Source organism: Lactuca virosa, chromosome 8 (genome assembly GCF_052849685.1).
Source record: "Lactuca virosa cultivar CGN04683 chromosome 8, Lactuca_virosa_CGN04683_v6, whole genome shotgun sequence".
Classification (NCBI taxonomy): Eukaryota; Viridiplantae; Streptophyta; class Magnoliopsida; order Asterales; family Asteraceae; genus Lactuca; species Lactuca virosa.
The window spans coordinates 124,843,247-124,859,738 of NC_136433.1; positions in this window are offsets into that span (position 1 = coordinate 124,843,247).

Below are 16,492 nucleotides of genomic sequence, written 5' to 3' on the forward strand. Positions count from 1 at the left end.
AACTTTCTCTTGGCATCTTTGGCACACAAGTCAATGATTTGTATATTTTTTTATCACAGACTCATCAAATCAAATTTGTCATTCTCTTTTTATGTATTGTCTTCTTTGGTTACCAATAAGACTCTTGCAATGCATGCTGATTCAAATGTATTGTTGTGACATAGACGTTTAGGACATGCTCCATTACATATTCTTCAAAATCTTTATGTTGTTTCTTCTCATTGTAAGAACAATCCTTTATTGTATTGTCTTGAATGTTCAAAAGCCAAACAACATGGTTCTTCTTTTTCACAAAGTCAATCCACTTCTGTTTCTTGTTTTGATCTTGTACATATCGATGTTTGGGGCCCTTATAAACATACTTCATATGATGGTTATAAATATTTTATCACTGTGGTTGATGATTACAGTCGACATACTTGGGTTCATATGCTTACACATAAAGGATATGCTTTCAATTTTATCAAATCCTTTGTTAAACTTGTTCAGACACAGTTTTCAAAAACCATCAAAGTCATAAGAACGTATAATGCTTATGAAATGGGGTCTAGCACTGAGGGTATTGATTTCTATAAACTTTATGGCATTTTACATCAGAAATATTTTCCTTATACCCCTCAACAGAACGACATTGTTGAAAGGAAGCATAAGCACATTTTGGAAATCGCAAGAGCTTTGTACTTCCAATCTGGTTTGGGAGTGATTTATTGGACAGAATGTGTCATACATGCAGTATATTTAATGAATCGTCTTCCATCAAAGCTCTTGAAAGATCAAACTCCATTTGAATTGTTGTTCAATCAACCACCCGATTTATCCAAGATTAAAGCTTTTGCATGTCTATGTTATGTAGCAACTTCAAAAGTTGGCAGAGACAAGTTTATGCCAAGGTTTGTTCCATGTGTTTCACTTGGGAATTCATCCATACATAAAGGATACAAAGTGCTCAATCTTTTAACTCAAGAAGTGTTTGACACAAGGGATATTAAATTTTTTGAAGATTTATTCCCATTACACTCTTACAACAATTCTTTATTCTCATCATCTACCCCTTCATATATCCCGGTCAATTTTAATGATAAGCTTCCTAATGATAATTCATCAACTACTCATGTTTCTTCCCCCACTTCACTAAATGAGCCACATGAACCAAATGAACCATCTTTCATGCCCCGACGAAGCAATAGAGTTCGAAATCCACCTTCTCATCTTCAACATTATGTATGCAATCATCTATCCTCACATACATATGATTTTTCTTGTTCTCATACTTTGACTGATCTTTGCATCAATCATTCATCATCAACTCTTAAGCATATTTTATGTTCCACAGTTAACCATGATTTTCCATCTATAACAACACATTTTGAATCCGCTTTTTATCATCAAGCTCAAGGTAAACCTGAATAGGAATAGGCAATGGAAACTGAATTAAAAGCTTTACAACAAAATCATACTTGGGATATTGTTAAATTACCCAAACACAAGAAACCCATTTCCTGTAGATGGGTCTATAAACTCAAATATCGTGCTGATGGTTCAATTGAAAGATTCAAGGCACGCTTAGTTGCCAAAGGGTTCACACAGAAAGAGGGGATCGACTATCATGAGACATTCTCTCTGGTTGTCAAGTTTACAACAGTTCGATGTCTCATTGCTATTACTGTTAAACGAGGATGGCCAATTCAACAATTTGATGTAAACAATGCTTTTTTTCATGGAGATCTCCATGAAGAAGTTTACATGAAGCCTCCTCCTGGTTTTCTTGTTGATTTTCCATCTCATGTATGCAGGATTCGCAAGTCTCTCTATGGCTTAAAGCAAGCCTCTCGACAATGGTACTCTAAATTGTTCAATGCTTTACGTACCCGTGGTTATCATCATAGCATCAATGATTACTCTCTATTTCTCAAACAAACTCAATTAAAAATTGTCATTATTGTTGTATATGTCGACGATATTCTGGTTACATGCAATGATCAAGTTGAAATTTCAAATTTAAAAACTTATTTGGATGATTCATTCAAGATCAAAGATCTAGGAAGTATTGGATACTTTCTTGGATTAGAGTTCAATGCCATTGATGGAGGTTTGGTTGCACATCAACACAAATTTATACATGAATTACTTTAGTTGTATTCTATGCAAGATACTACTTCTGTTTCCACTCCACTTCCACCAAAGATTCATTTAACTGCCTCTATGCCAAATATTCTCACCAATCCTACTTCTTATCGGCACTTAATTGGAAAATTGAACATTCTTGTTCACACAAGACCAGATTTATCATATGCAATACAACATCTAAGTCAGTTCAATCAGCAACCAAGTCAAGCTCATTTTGATGCAGCCTTACATGTTTTACGTTATTTGAAAGGGATAATTTCTCAAGGGATTTTCTTCAATAATCAACCAACTTTCAAACTAGAGGCTTACTGTGATTCCGATTGGGCTGCTTGCCCAATCACTCGTCGATCGGTTAGTGGCTATTTTATATTAATTGGAGGCACACCCATATCTTGGAAATCCAAGAAACAAGCTACAGTTTCTCTCTCTTCCGCTGAAGCTGAGTACAGATCAATGCGACGAGTGTATGTTGAGTTAGCCTGGCTAACAAGGCTTTTCCATGAATTACAAATTTCGAATATTACTCCAATTCCTCTCAAATGTGACAACCAAGCAGCCATTCATATAGCTTGCAATCCAGTTTTTCACGAGCGAACTAAGCACATCGAAACCGACTGTCATTATGTTCGAGAAAAGCTACAAAATGTATTGATTACTTTGTCCCATGTTTCTACCCAGGATCAACACGCTGATGTGTTAACCAAATCATTAAATGGATCTCAACATGCTCGAGCTATTTCCAATCTGGGGTTACAACCTTACCCTCCAGCTTGAGGGGGGGTGTTGGTTATATCAATCTAACTGCTTAACTACCTAAGGGTATTTTTGTAATTTAATCATATCTGTTAGTTAGAGTGGTAGTTAGATTTGTGCTTATGTATTCAAGATCTGTATATATGTAGATAGTCTTGTTCTGTATTGATTAAGAAGATTGAATAAAAAATCATTTTCTCTCTCTCTCTCACTTCATCTCTCTACATTCTTGTGTTCTTGAACATTACAATGGATGAAGGAAGTTGGTTTTTCTCAGCTACCTACAAAGAAAGTTAAGAGGATGTGTTATAAATATATTGGGAAATGAGAGTGCTGGTTGTTGATACTTTTCGATACATACATAAGCCAAAGGAAAAGATAGAGAATATATGTTGTGTGTACCATTAATGTTTCATTTGTAGCAGTTTTGTCCTTAAGTATGGATTATAAGTGAAAAGCAATGTGCAACGACATCACTAGTCTTTTACTATAACCATTTCAAATCATCATCAAAAGAAATTTTTGGGTTGCCCGAACCACCCACTACAACATCTTCAAGGTTCAAGGAACAAGTAGAGAGGGTTCACCTTTGACGATTGGACTAAAGTAGTTTTGAACCCTCCTTGTTGCCTCTGAATTGAAACGTTCAATATATGTTCTGTTGGTGATTTGTTTCACTAATGTGATTTAAGTGTAATGGGATTACTTTGTTGACCAAAAATGATCTTGATAAATATAAAACAAGTAATGAAGGTGTGGAGTGCACACTTGTTTAAGTTTATTCAAGATTAAAAGTAGACTGTCATTTAGGGGCGAAGCCCCTAAACGAACAGGGGTCCGGGGGCAGCGCCCCTGGCAGCGGGGTCCAAGGGGCGGCAGCCCCTGGCGGGGTCCAAGGGGAAGAGTATTTGACCCGTTATATTGCTGTATTGAAAATGCATCACAAATCCAAATTTAGAATATATGACCCGTTTTTGACTTGGTATTAATCCTTATAGAAAACCCAGATTTATGACGGTTTTTTGACTGTTGCCAAACTGTTTTATGACAGTTTTGACAGTTTTCAGACAAAGAAGGTATTTAACCAATTTTGGTCAGTTTTTTCTGGTACTTACGATATTCATATATCTCATTCTTTGTTCTTTTTTCTTCTGAGTCTTATCCAATCAAAGATTAGGGAGTACCACCCAATACTTTGATTTGATAGTGAAATCACAATTCTCAGAATTTCCAAGGCTATTTTATCCCGATTCTCTTACAAAAATCAAAGTATTATGTGATCATGGCAAGTGGTGATTCTATGACGGAAATGACAAGTAAGTTTGAAAAACTAAACAAGTTTGAAGGGCAAGATTTTCGTAGATGGCAGAAGAAGATGAAGTTTCTCCTTACCACTCTGAAAGCGGTGTATGTTCTGAGTACACCCATGCCAGTCTTACCAGAATATGTTGAAGATGAACCTTTGGAGGCAACAAGAAGAAGATCAAAGTGGGAAAATGATGATTATATATGTCGTGGTCATATTCTCAATGGTATGTCTGACTCTCTTTTTGATATTTATCAAAATTTCGAATCTGCAAAAGAACTGTGGGATTCTCTTGAATCCAAGTACATGGCTGAAGATGCTTCTAGTAAGAAGTTTCTTGTTAGTAACTTTATGGGTTACAAGATGATTGACTCCAAGCCTGTTATGGAACAATTCCATGAAATGTTAAGGATTCTGGGACAGTTTCTCAACACAATTTAAAAATGGATGAAGCCATTTCTGTGGCTGTGATAATTGACAAACTGCCCCCTTTCTGGAAGGATTTTAAACACAATCTGAAACATAACAAAGAGGAATTGACTTCGACTCAACTTGGAAGCCATTTAAGGATTGAAGAGTCCATAAGGACTCAAGAACATGATAACAATCCTAAAGGCAAGAACCAAGTTGGTTCCTCTACTGTGAACATGGTGGAAGGAGAAAGTTCAAAGAATCCCAAGAAGTCTAATGGAAAAAGGAAGTTTAAAGGAAAGGAAGACAAGTCTTCCAACAAGAAGGCTAAGTTGGTTTGTTGGAATTGTAACAAACCGGGTCACTTCAAGAAAGATTGTCGTCTTCGCAAAGTGAACAAGGATGGTGCCGGACCAAGTGGATCCAAGGATCCAGAAAAGCAACAAGGTCAGATTTCTGTTTTCATGCATAATTCTAAATATATTCAGAATTATATTTCTGTGATTTCTGAAGCATTTTATGTGCAGGATGATAAAGTTGCATGGTGGGTTGATTCGGGAGCAACAAGTCATGTTTGCAAAGATCTATATTGGTTCAAGGACTTTCAACCAATTGAAGATGGATCTGTTGTGAAGATGGGAAATGTTGCAACTGAACCAATCAAGGGCATAGGATCTGTTTTACTTACTTTTACTTCTGGGAAATGTTTGTGTTTGAACAATGTTTTATATGTTCCAAGGATTCATAAGAATCTCGTGTCTGAAATTGTGTTAAATAATTGTGGTTACAAACAAGTGTTAGAAAGTGACAAGTATATCTTGTCAAGACATGGTTCTTTTATGGGATTTGGCTATATATGTAATGGAATGATTAGGCTTAATATTAATTATCCTTTTAGTGATAATTCTGTTTGCATGGCTTCTAGTAGTACTAGCAATAATTTTCATAAATCTAAATTATGGCATGCTAGACTAGGACACATACATTACAAGAGATTAAAAGACATGTCTAAAATGAGTTTAATTCCTGCTTTTGATATGCAAAATAATGAAAAATGTAAAACATGCATGCTAACTAAAATCACTAGACAACCTTTCAAAGATGTTGTTAGGGAAAGCAAGGTGTTGGATCTTATACATAGTGATTTATGTGATTTCCATGCAACAGCTTCCCTTGGAAACAAGAAGTATGTTGTTACTTTTATTGATGATGCATATAGATATTGTTATATCTATTTGCTACATTCTAAGGATGAAGCACTTGATAAATTTAAAATTTATAAACAACAAGTTGAGCTTCATAAAAATGAATTAATAAAAGTATTGCGTACTGATAGAGGTGGTGAGTATTATGATCCAGTTTATTTTAAATCAACTGGAATAATACATCAAACCACAGCTCCATATACACCACAACAAAATGGTGTAGCTGAAAGGAAGAATAGGACTTTGAAAGAAATGGATAATTCCATGTTGTCATATTCTGGTTTAAGTGAAGGGTTTTGGGGTGAGGCAATGTTAACTGCATGTTACATCTTGAATAGAACTCCAAATAAAAGGTGTAAGAATACTCCTTATGAAATTTGGTGTAAAAAGGTACCAAATTTGAGTTATATCAAAGTTTGGGGTTGTAGAGCAGTTGTAAGGCTCACTGAACCCAAAAGGAAAACATTGGGTGGGAGAGGTATAGATTGTATCTTTGTTGGATATGCTGAGCATTCCAAAGCATATAGATTCTATGTTTTAGAATCTAATGACTCTGTGTATGTAAACAGAGTGATAGAGTCAAGAGATGCTATCTTAGATGAAGAAAGATTTACATCTATACCTAGACCAAGGGACATGATTCATCAATCTTCCAACAAGAGTACTACTCAAGTTGAAGATGTTTCTGGTGGTGCAAGTTCTGTACCTGAACCTAGGAAAAGCACCAGAGCTAGAAAAGCTAAGTCTTTTGGATCTGATTTTCAACTATATTTAGTTGAAGGAACAAGGAATGAGACTATTTCTCAACATCAATATTGTTTTAATATTGAAGAGGATTCAAAGACTTTTAGTGAAGCTATGGCTTCTAGGGATGTTTATTTTTGGAAAGAGGCAATTTCATGATGAGATTGATTATATCATGCATAACAATACTTGGGTATTGGCTGATTTACCTCCTGGTTGCAAGGCATTAGGATGTAAATGGATCCTCAAAAGAAAAATGAAGGTGGATGGCACAATTGATAAGTATAAAGCCAGATTGGTTATCCAAGGCTTTAGACAAAAGGAAGGCATTGATTTCTTTGATACTTATGCTCATGTTGCCAGAATTTCTACTATTAGATTATTATTATCTCTTGCAGCTATACATAATCTTGTGATTCACCAAATGGATGTGAAAACTGCATTCTTGAATGGTGACTTGGATGAGGAAATATACATGAAACAACCTGAAGGGTTTGTGATGCCTGGAAATGAACACAAAGTGTGCAAGTTGAAGAAATCATTATATGGTTTGAAACAAGCACCACAACAATGGCATCAAAAGTTTGATGATGTTGTCTTTTCTAATGGTTTTGCATTAAACCAAGTTGACAAGTGTGTATATAGCAAATTTGATACTTCTGGTAAAGGAGTCATGATTTGCTTATATGTAGATGATATGTTGATTTTTGGTACTGATTTAGAAGAAGTTGATAAAACCAAGAAATTCTTATCATCTAGTTTTGATATGAAAGACATGGGGGAGGCTGAGGTAATTCTTGGTATAAGAATTAGAAAAGGAAACAATGGGATTTTAATTTCTCAATCTCATTATATTGAGAAGATATTGAAAAAGTTTAACTTTGAGAATTGTTCTCCTGTTAGCACTCCTATAGATCCTAGTCTTAAGTTTCTACCTAATAAAGGATCTCCAGTGTCTCAACTTGAATACTCAAGGGCTATTGGTTGTCTAATGTATGACATGATTAGTATTAGGCCTGATATAGCATATGCTGTGGGAAGGCTTAGTAGATATACTAGTACTCCTAGTTCACATCATTGGCAAGCTGTGAGTAGAGTATTTAAGTACTTGAAAGGGACCATGAATTATGGTTTAACTTATAGTGGATATCCTTCTGTTTTGGAAGGTTATTCAGATGCCAGCTGGATTAACAACTTAGAGGATCACTCCTCTACAAGTGTTTGGGTGTTTCTTCTTGGAGGAGGTGCCATTTCTTGGGCATCTAAGAAACAGACTTGTATTACTAACTCAACCATGGAGTCTGAGTTTGTTGCATTGTCTGCTGCTGGTAAAGAAGCTGAGTGGCTAAGGAATTTGATTTATGAAATTCCATTATGGCCCAAACCGATATCTACCATTTCTATCAGATGTGCTAGTGCTGCAACCTTGGCTAAGGCGTATAGTCAAGTGTACAATGGAAAGTCTAGACATTTAGCTGTTAGACATAGCATGATTCGTGAGCTCATCATGACTGGTGTGATATCTTTGGAGTTTGTAAGTACTCAGTTGAATTTAGCCGATCATCTAAAACCAAAGGGTTAGCAAGAGATCTTGTGCACAAGGTGGCTGTAGGTATGGGTTTAAAGTCCACTTAAATCTTTTATATTGAGATACCCAATTCCCATCTAATGCAATATTAGATGCCGAATTCAATATGGAAAGCTTGATATTTGAAGATTGGAACACATTTTATTATCATCCCAAGGTATGTGTTCAGTACTGCAAGTTAAGGAGGTTGAAATTTTATTTCTTAATAGTTCTTTGAAAAATTGCATTTGCAGGTGCAAGAACAAAAGAACTACTTATTTAAGCATGAAGTTTAGCTGCTTCAAGAAGTTGGGACTTGAATTTGATATGCTTATTGAAGGATGGGACACAAGCTAGTAAAATATAGTGTCAAGTTAGAACTTTGAGAATCTAAATTGTTGTGTATATTATCTTCATGTATTCACTTAGAATAGAAATGGTTCAATCCTTAGTGACACCCTGATATTCGAATATTTGGAATGAATAATATACTAATGTGAAATTCAATCGTCACAATATTTCATTTATGCATCAGTTTGTTGTTATGTTTTTGTTTTAAATTAATCAAGATTACACTTAAATGGGGGAGGTTTGTTGGTGATTTGTTTCACTAATGTGATTTAAGTGTAATGGGATTACTTTGTTGACCAAAAGTGATCTTGATAAATATTAAACAAGTAAGGAAGGTGTGGAGTGCACACTTGTTTAAGTTTATTCAAGATTAAAAGTAGACTGTCATTTAGGGGCAAAGCCCCTGAACGAACGGGGGTCCGGGGGCAGCGCCCCTGGGAGCTGGGTCCAAGGGGCGGTAGCCCCTGGCTGGGTCCAAGGGGCAGAGCCCCTGCCCGGATTTATGACAGTTTTTTGACTGTTGCCAAACTGTTTTATGACAGTTTTGACAGTTTTCAGACAAAGAAGGTATTTAACCAATTTTGGTCAGTTTTTTCTGGTACTTACGAAATTCATATATCTCATTCTCTGTTCTTTTCTCTTCTGAGTCTTATCCAATCAAAGATTAGGGAGTACCACCCAATACTTTGATTTGATAGTGAAATCACAATTCTTAGAATTTCCAAGGCTATTTTATCCCGATTCTCTTACAAAAATCAAAGTATTATGTGATCATGGCAAGTGGTGATTCTGTGACGGAAATGACAAGTAAGTTTGAAAAACTGAACAAGTTTGAAGGGCAAGATTTTCGTAGATGGCAGAAGAAGATGAAGTTTCTGTTGGGTTTTAGTATACTACAACATCCTATGGTGCACATACAACCCTAAATACCTTGGATCTATGTTTTCTGTATTATACATGCAAATATGAAGTTTCCAAGATATTACCCTATACTAGCATACAAATATCATATACTTGGGGTAATAAAATAGATAGAATACATACCTTTTTTTGATGTAACTTGTCTTCATGAAGCTTGAGTGCCTAGTGCCCCAAGTGTGACACCTCAAGTGGTTCACACAACACCATGAACACTTGGAATAACCTTGAGAATAAGGATACTTTGGTTCTCTCTAGTGAAATCAGCCTTGCCCTTTTGTGTACACACACTAGTCCCATTTCACCAACCAAGGACATCTTTATATAGTGTGGAGATTAGGGTTAAACCCTAATACCCATGACCTTTCATTTCATATGATCCATGGGTTAAACACTCCATGGACTATCCATGAAAGCTTAGCCCAACCTAAATGAACTTGGCCCATCACACACATATATCTTAGAGTCCATATTTAATTAGTTCCTTTTGATCACTTAATTAATTATAAATTAATTCTTGATCAATACTAATTAAATAATATGATTATATATTAATATATTAGAACTTATAATATATTAATATAAATCACTAGTATCCTTTTTTCCTCATCTTGTCTATCCAATTGTCCCGATGCCATGCAACCCAAATGGACCATGCCGGGTCGGGTCAAGTCTTACCAATTATAGTTATGGACTTAGACATTAATCCAACAGTCTCCCACTTGGATAAGTCTAAAACTATTATTGAGTATGACTTCAAACCCTGACTAGCAACCGTAGCTCTCAAAAGCTTCTGTCGAACTCTGACCTTGCCGATGAACTCTGACCTTTGTCAATGACTTGTCCATTCGATAAGGGATCATATATTCCTCCATTTTAGATATCATATGGACTGACATGGATTATAAATCATTCTCTCTGTCTATTTGTTGTTTCCCGATTTCCGATTCATGATGACTGACTGATTGAACAAATCAAATCAGTCCTGGCTTGGCCAAGCACTCACATGTCTCATCACTAAATCATCGAGGGGCCCACAGATATCGCTTTTATCCCGAAGGTAAAAGGAATGGATAAACTTCGACTCATATGGCTTGTTCTACTACTTGTTGAATCATACACAAAGGCACGCTTTATAACATCGAGTTACCAATGCGTTTTCATGCAATCAATGTATAACCAACTCATAGTAACAACTCATATCTCTAGGTTTGAAGAATATAAGATATCGTCTCATGATCACTCGTGATAAAATCCATGAAGTGATTCAAATGAGCGTGGGTTGAATCCAATACTCAGAACTTATGAGCACTTATGAGTGTTGTAGCACCACTTTGTCCAACATCTTAGACCTCTACAAGCCAACCCATGACAGTCTTGATTCATATCTACTTCCAACATATGACCGACTGTGGATAGTTTGAATAACTTAGTCATTCAGGAAGATTGACCTAGTTTATTCTGGAAGTCAAAACATGCAAAATGAAACACAAGAATAAATGAATCAAATATGGTATCAAACCCTATGAATATAAATAGACCACTTTTATTTATCACCATACTGATTACTCATTATTTCATTGTTTCGGTTTTATCAACTTTATACCTGAATTAAAAACACTAGTTGTCCCATGCTCCAAGCATGTACACTATGTTTTTCTAAACAATAGCTTTGGCATACACCAAGTATGCACTCTATGTTTGTCTATGATCCTTACTTTGTGAAATAAACCAATTGAACATAATTTCAATGATTCTAATTTCACACTCCCAAATCCTTATCGAAAAATGTGAGAATTTCAAATTCCTATCATTTATCGAAATCTGTTTAGATTTTAAACTTATATGCACTGACCCTCCTGTAATGAATATGTACAAAGTCACAAAGACTTGTCAACAGTCATTATAAGGTATTCCAATGGAGATCAACTCCATGGAAACTAAGTCTCATATTCAAAGTACATTGCTTTGGACATGCTTCTTGCATTAAGTTTTCTAATCTTACACAGATAACTTCCACCTATGGAGACAACTCCATATTCTCATTTTGACTATCACTTCTGAATAAGAGATGCCTCTTTTCAGAATATGTCAATATGGTCCTTCCAAAATTAGCACTATACTTCCAACTGTCCCTGAGCAACCAATCTTTGGTAAACCTCAGATTGTCCTCGACAATTGCTTAATCATTTTAGTCATATCCAATTCTAGACCTTTTCCCTTCTTAATGCCTCTGGGCATTTGGAAAAATTTAGAAATGACAAATATTATAGCACATGCAATCGATCCTGTACCCAAAGCAAATGGTACACGATTCATGATGTCTCACATAAAGACATGATTCTAGACCAGTCTTTTGCTACAATATTTTTATTTGCCATGTTTTCAAAATTTGACTATGAAGAGGGATGCCGTAATCATAATCGAATTTTGAGAACGCAATATATAGAATTTCCTTAAGTTGAACCAATCCAACATGAAATTCATATATATATTCTTGACTAAAGAGGATTAAGGTCTCAATCTAAGCCTTTAGAACTGAAATGAAGTATATCCTCTCCCTTAATTATAGCAAAACAACTTTTTCAATCCCTGCAGCCTCACGAATTGAAACTTTTGTTTTCTATAATTAACATTGCTAACTTGAAACACTAACAATAATTATCATGCTCCCACTAACATGATGATTATTAGCATAACACTTATGCTCCCACTAGCTTTGACATGTACTCAGAAATTAGCTGGACTTCTAGAAATCAATACTTTATTGACTTTCTTACCAAAGTTCAGATTTCTGATACGAGATGCTTTGATAAAACTTTATCAAAATCATACACCTTTCCTTAGATAGCATGCATGTGTGTCTAAACAATTTCAGAACTATGAAAAGGGATGCCGTAATCATAGTCTCAATTGTTTAGACCTTTTGCCATCTGCTTCAAATCTACTTGGTGGAAGTGTTTCCTCACCATCATTTTCATGAATCGGAGAGAAACCTTATGACCCTTAGATTTTATGGTGTATGTGTTCTTATCCATGTGAATCGTCAAAACCATAGTCATAAGACAAGGATAATGACAAATCCAAACTCATATGGACTGAACTTATGCAATCTTAACTTCTTGCCACCTGGCAGTACAGGGCCTGCCATTGCTTCCAAGTTGTTATGCAACCAATTGAGAACTTTCAGAACTCCTATGCAAAGCCAACTTTAACTGGAATGGGCACAGAATATGTCAACACGATAGGTTATAAACCTCAAGTCGTGTGCTAGTGAAGAACCTCAGGTTTTATTCTTGATTAGTTCTTGAAATTCTTTTTAGGATCTTTAAGACTCCCACTATCCTCTTGACATATAAGACTATCTTGCCAAATATTCAAGAGATAGTGCGGATTCTTTATCAAGACAAACACTTCACACAATTGGCCTTAGTTGGTCTTTGTTTTATCCAAAACATCACAACTTACCAATTTCAAATGTACAAGAGTAGGACACTTTTACTCTTACATTTGACAAGTGTTTTAAACCTTTCTTTAAGATATGTCACTCAAGTTACAATCTTGGAGTATGACTCTAAGAATTTTTTTGGAACGAAGTATGACTCATCTTCCTCATCTAACCATTTCAACAATTCATGACTCCTCTTCTTAGTCATAAGAATGCACTAAGATGACCTTTAGAGGACTAATTGTGATATGATTTCTAAATCATTAAGATGATCACAAACATGATACTAAAGTACTCTCCCATCTTTTCAGATTTGAGAAACTTTTATCTTTCTGCCTAATTTGATTCTTCCCATTCGTTCTGCCATACATTGAGACTTTTCCAATGTTTCAGAATTATACTTAAACTTGTAAGTATAACCATATTTACTAAACTTTAGTAAATCAAATAGTCTTAACGAGCTTTGTGGTGGACATGACCAGTGCACAAGAATGTGTACTCGATCCCTTTAGTCCTTCACTTGACTCACACATCCATGTGAACAAGTAATTAGTCTTGATTTTCCAATGCTTGAAAGTTCTCATTCATCATACTATTCAACTTGCATGATTCCAAGTTTCGGTCCAATTGAAACTTGGGCGATGAGGAACTTTCCTGATTTGGTAAATTTAGACACTACCACAAATGAAAGAATCAAATCCATTTTCCAATATTGTTGTCAGTGGAATCATATAAGCAACAATTTTCCACAAATGCCATTGTAAGGATACTTCAAATAAACAAAATTAAACAATTTTCTTTTATTTTAAAACTTTGCGGAAAAACTTATCCTTACAATCCACATGGAAAATTGTTGTTATCTATTCCTTAGCAATATATCATAACTTCTTAAGCAACTGCTCAAAATTCTGATGCGATCGAAATCCACCTTCGCGATCAGAATCAGCATATACTTCCTTTAAGATTTCTCTCTATTCTTTGATTTTTAAAACATCAACATGTGACCCAGTCACATCATGTAATGAGGATCTCAGAATAGAACTTAACAGAGTTAGATAATGTGCTCTACCTGATGTAGAGTCAAACTTATTGACTTTAACATCCTTAGGTAAATTTGGCAGCTTTGCAATCAACGCCCCTTCCTTTGGCAAAATAAACATATGGACCCTTTGGTAATGAGACTATCTCAGACTTAGCCTTTCTCTTTACCATTTGGTCAACCGGGTTGACTATGGCCAATCCCTTTCCATTGGGAAGAGAATGCTTTTTCTGGATTTTCAGTGTCACCATTGTCACTGTCCATAAATTTTTTGGGAAGTTGATCTTCTAATCAAATTTGCTTTACTATCGGTCCAAATCATTGCTGATTCAGCAGCACCAAGCAAATAGATATGATCATTAAGGTTCATGTCATAATCTGTTTCATAGTAGTCCCAAAGGAACTCACTATGTGACTTAGAAAGTGATTGAACATCCAACTTTCTCAAGACTTTGACACCCAAATCTCCCGGCTTGTCAATATGTGACTTCATCTCTAAGATGTGATCACACATAGACCTTGCTTGCCATTAGGGCTTGAGTGACCTTGAACTTGTGGGTTAGGGAGAATAATTGGAGGAGGTGGAGGAAGAGAAGTATGACTTCCATGAGCCAAACTCGGGAAGTCATATTCATTAGGAAAGCTTGGTTTGGGAAGATCATTGTTGTCTAAACCAGACATCAACAATGGGAGAAATTCACGTAAAGTTGATTTAAGTCCTTAATATAACACCCAATATGATATATTAAGGCTTGGACCCAACAAACTATTTTATAACTTGGAAGAGGGATGCCGTAATCCAAGCTATAAAATATTTGAAGGTAGGTGAATGACGATTCACCAATTTCCACCAAGATAAACGAAATAATTTAATTAGGTTTTTTACTTGGATTTGAAACTCCTAGATCTTTTGAGATTCATTGAACTTTTCAATGGCATGTTTCAATCTCGAGTGTGCCCTTCAGGTTTTGTGACTGGGATGCCGAGGATCACAAAACAAGGTGTGAAGTAACCATGCAAATATACTTGGTACCCTTAATATTTACCCCTCAATCGATGTGCCGGTTAACCACACGAGCTCCACCGATACTATGATAAATATTAAGTTACCCTTTGCCTACTTTGTTAAATCCAGGTTAGTGTGCCGGTTAACCACACACGCTCCACTAACGGTTTAAACAAAGTATAAAGTGTAATTTCATGGATTAGCACCTTATTCACATTTTCCTAAGTAACTAAGATTGGGAAGTAATAAAAGGTTTAGTTACTTAGTATTTATCATTAATACTTTTAATGAAGGGAGAATTATAGTCCTTGTCCTACCTGTTCGGCTAATGACCCTCAACCAGTCAAGGAAGCGGTGGGTGAGAGTGGACACCCATTAAGCTGCCATTTTATAGGCAACAACCTTATACCCCCCTTATAGACCGGTTTCGTGAATGAGGCCTACTAATGGTAAGACGACTTGCTCTTATACATATAATATATTAAACTTTTAATATTATAATAGTATAAGGGTGTATTTTAGACATTTAAAATACTTGGTGGTTTAATCTATTAATTAAACTAGACTTTTAATTTAATTAAACTCAAACCATATATTTATGGATTAATAATACTCTTTTAATTAAACGCTTTAATTAACTATTAATAAAGTCCATAAGAGTTAATTTGAACTATTCAACAAAACATCATAATTCCAATTATTAAACTCAAAATTAAAACCATTTAATTAATTGTTTAAGTTATGAACCCAAGAGTTTTAGAATTCAATTCTTTTTTTCATAAAAAACTTTTCTCAAATTCCAAAACTTGAGGGCAAGTTTTGTAATTCTTGAAAACCTTTGGATTCCATAACTTATGGAATTAATGATGTTTTATGATGAAACTTTCCATGTTCCATAACTTTAGAACAAGTTATGAAATTCTTTAAAACATTAACACCAAATTTTGTAACTCCATAAAAACTTTGAATCAAATTTTTTTTTAAAAAAAAAAACTTTCATATCCATAATTTATGGAAGTTTCAAAAACCCTTAAGATCACAACTTTAAAAAAACTTTTGAGCTCCAAAATTTTATGACAAAATTTGTAACTCCTTAAAACATTTAGATCAAACTTTTAAAACTAATAAAATAATCATATCATTTTATCTTTTACTAAATTTGACCTAATTCAACTCATATAACAAATGATTCAAATTTTACAAATAATTCATTTTTCACAAAACAAGTAATTATCTTAAAATTTGACAAACGTCATGTTTTTTTTCCTTTTTTTCCAACTTGAAAATAAAACATTTGCATCAATACAACAGAAAACAACCCATGGCTCTGATACCACTGATGGGTTTTGAGCATTCTAACACTCCTATGGTGTACATGCAACCCTATAAACCTTGGATCTATGTTTTCTCTATTATACATGCAAATGTTAACTATTCCAAGGTTTCATCCTAACTAGCATATTATGAAGCACCTATACTACAAAGTTCTAGTTAGATGACATACCTTTTGATGTAGCTTGATGTCTTCAAGCTTTAAGAGCTTAGCCCCAATAGTGTGGAAGCCTCAAATGAAATCACAAATCACCAAAACACCTTGGAAGAACTTGAGAGAATATG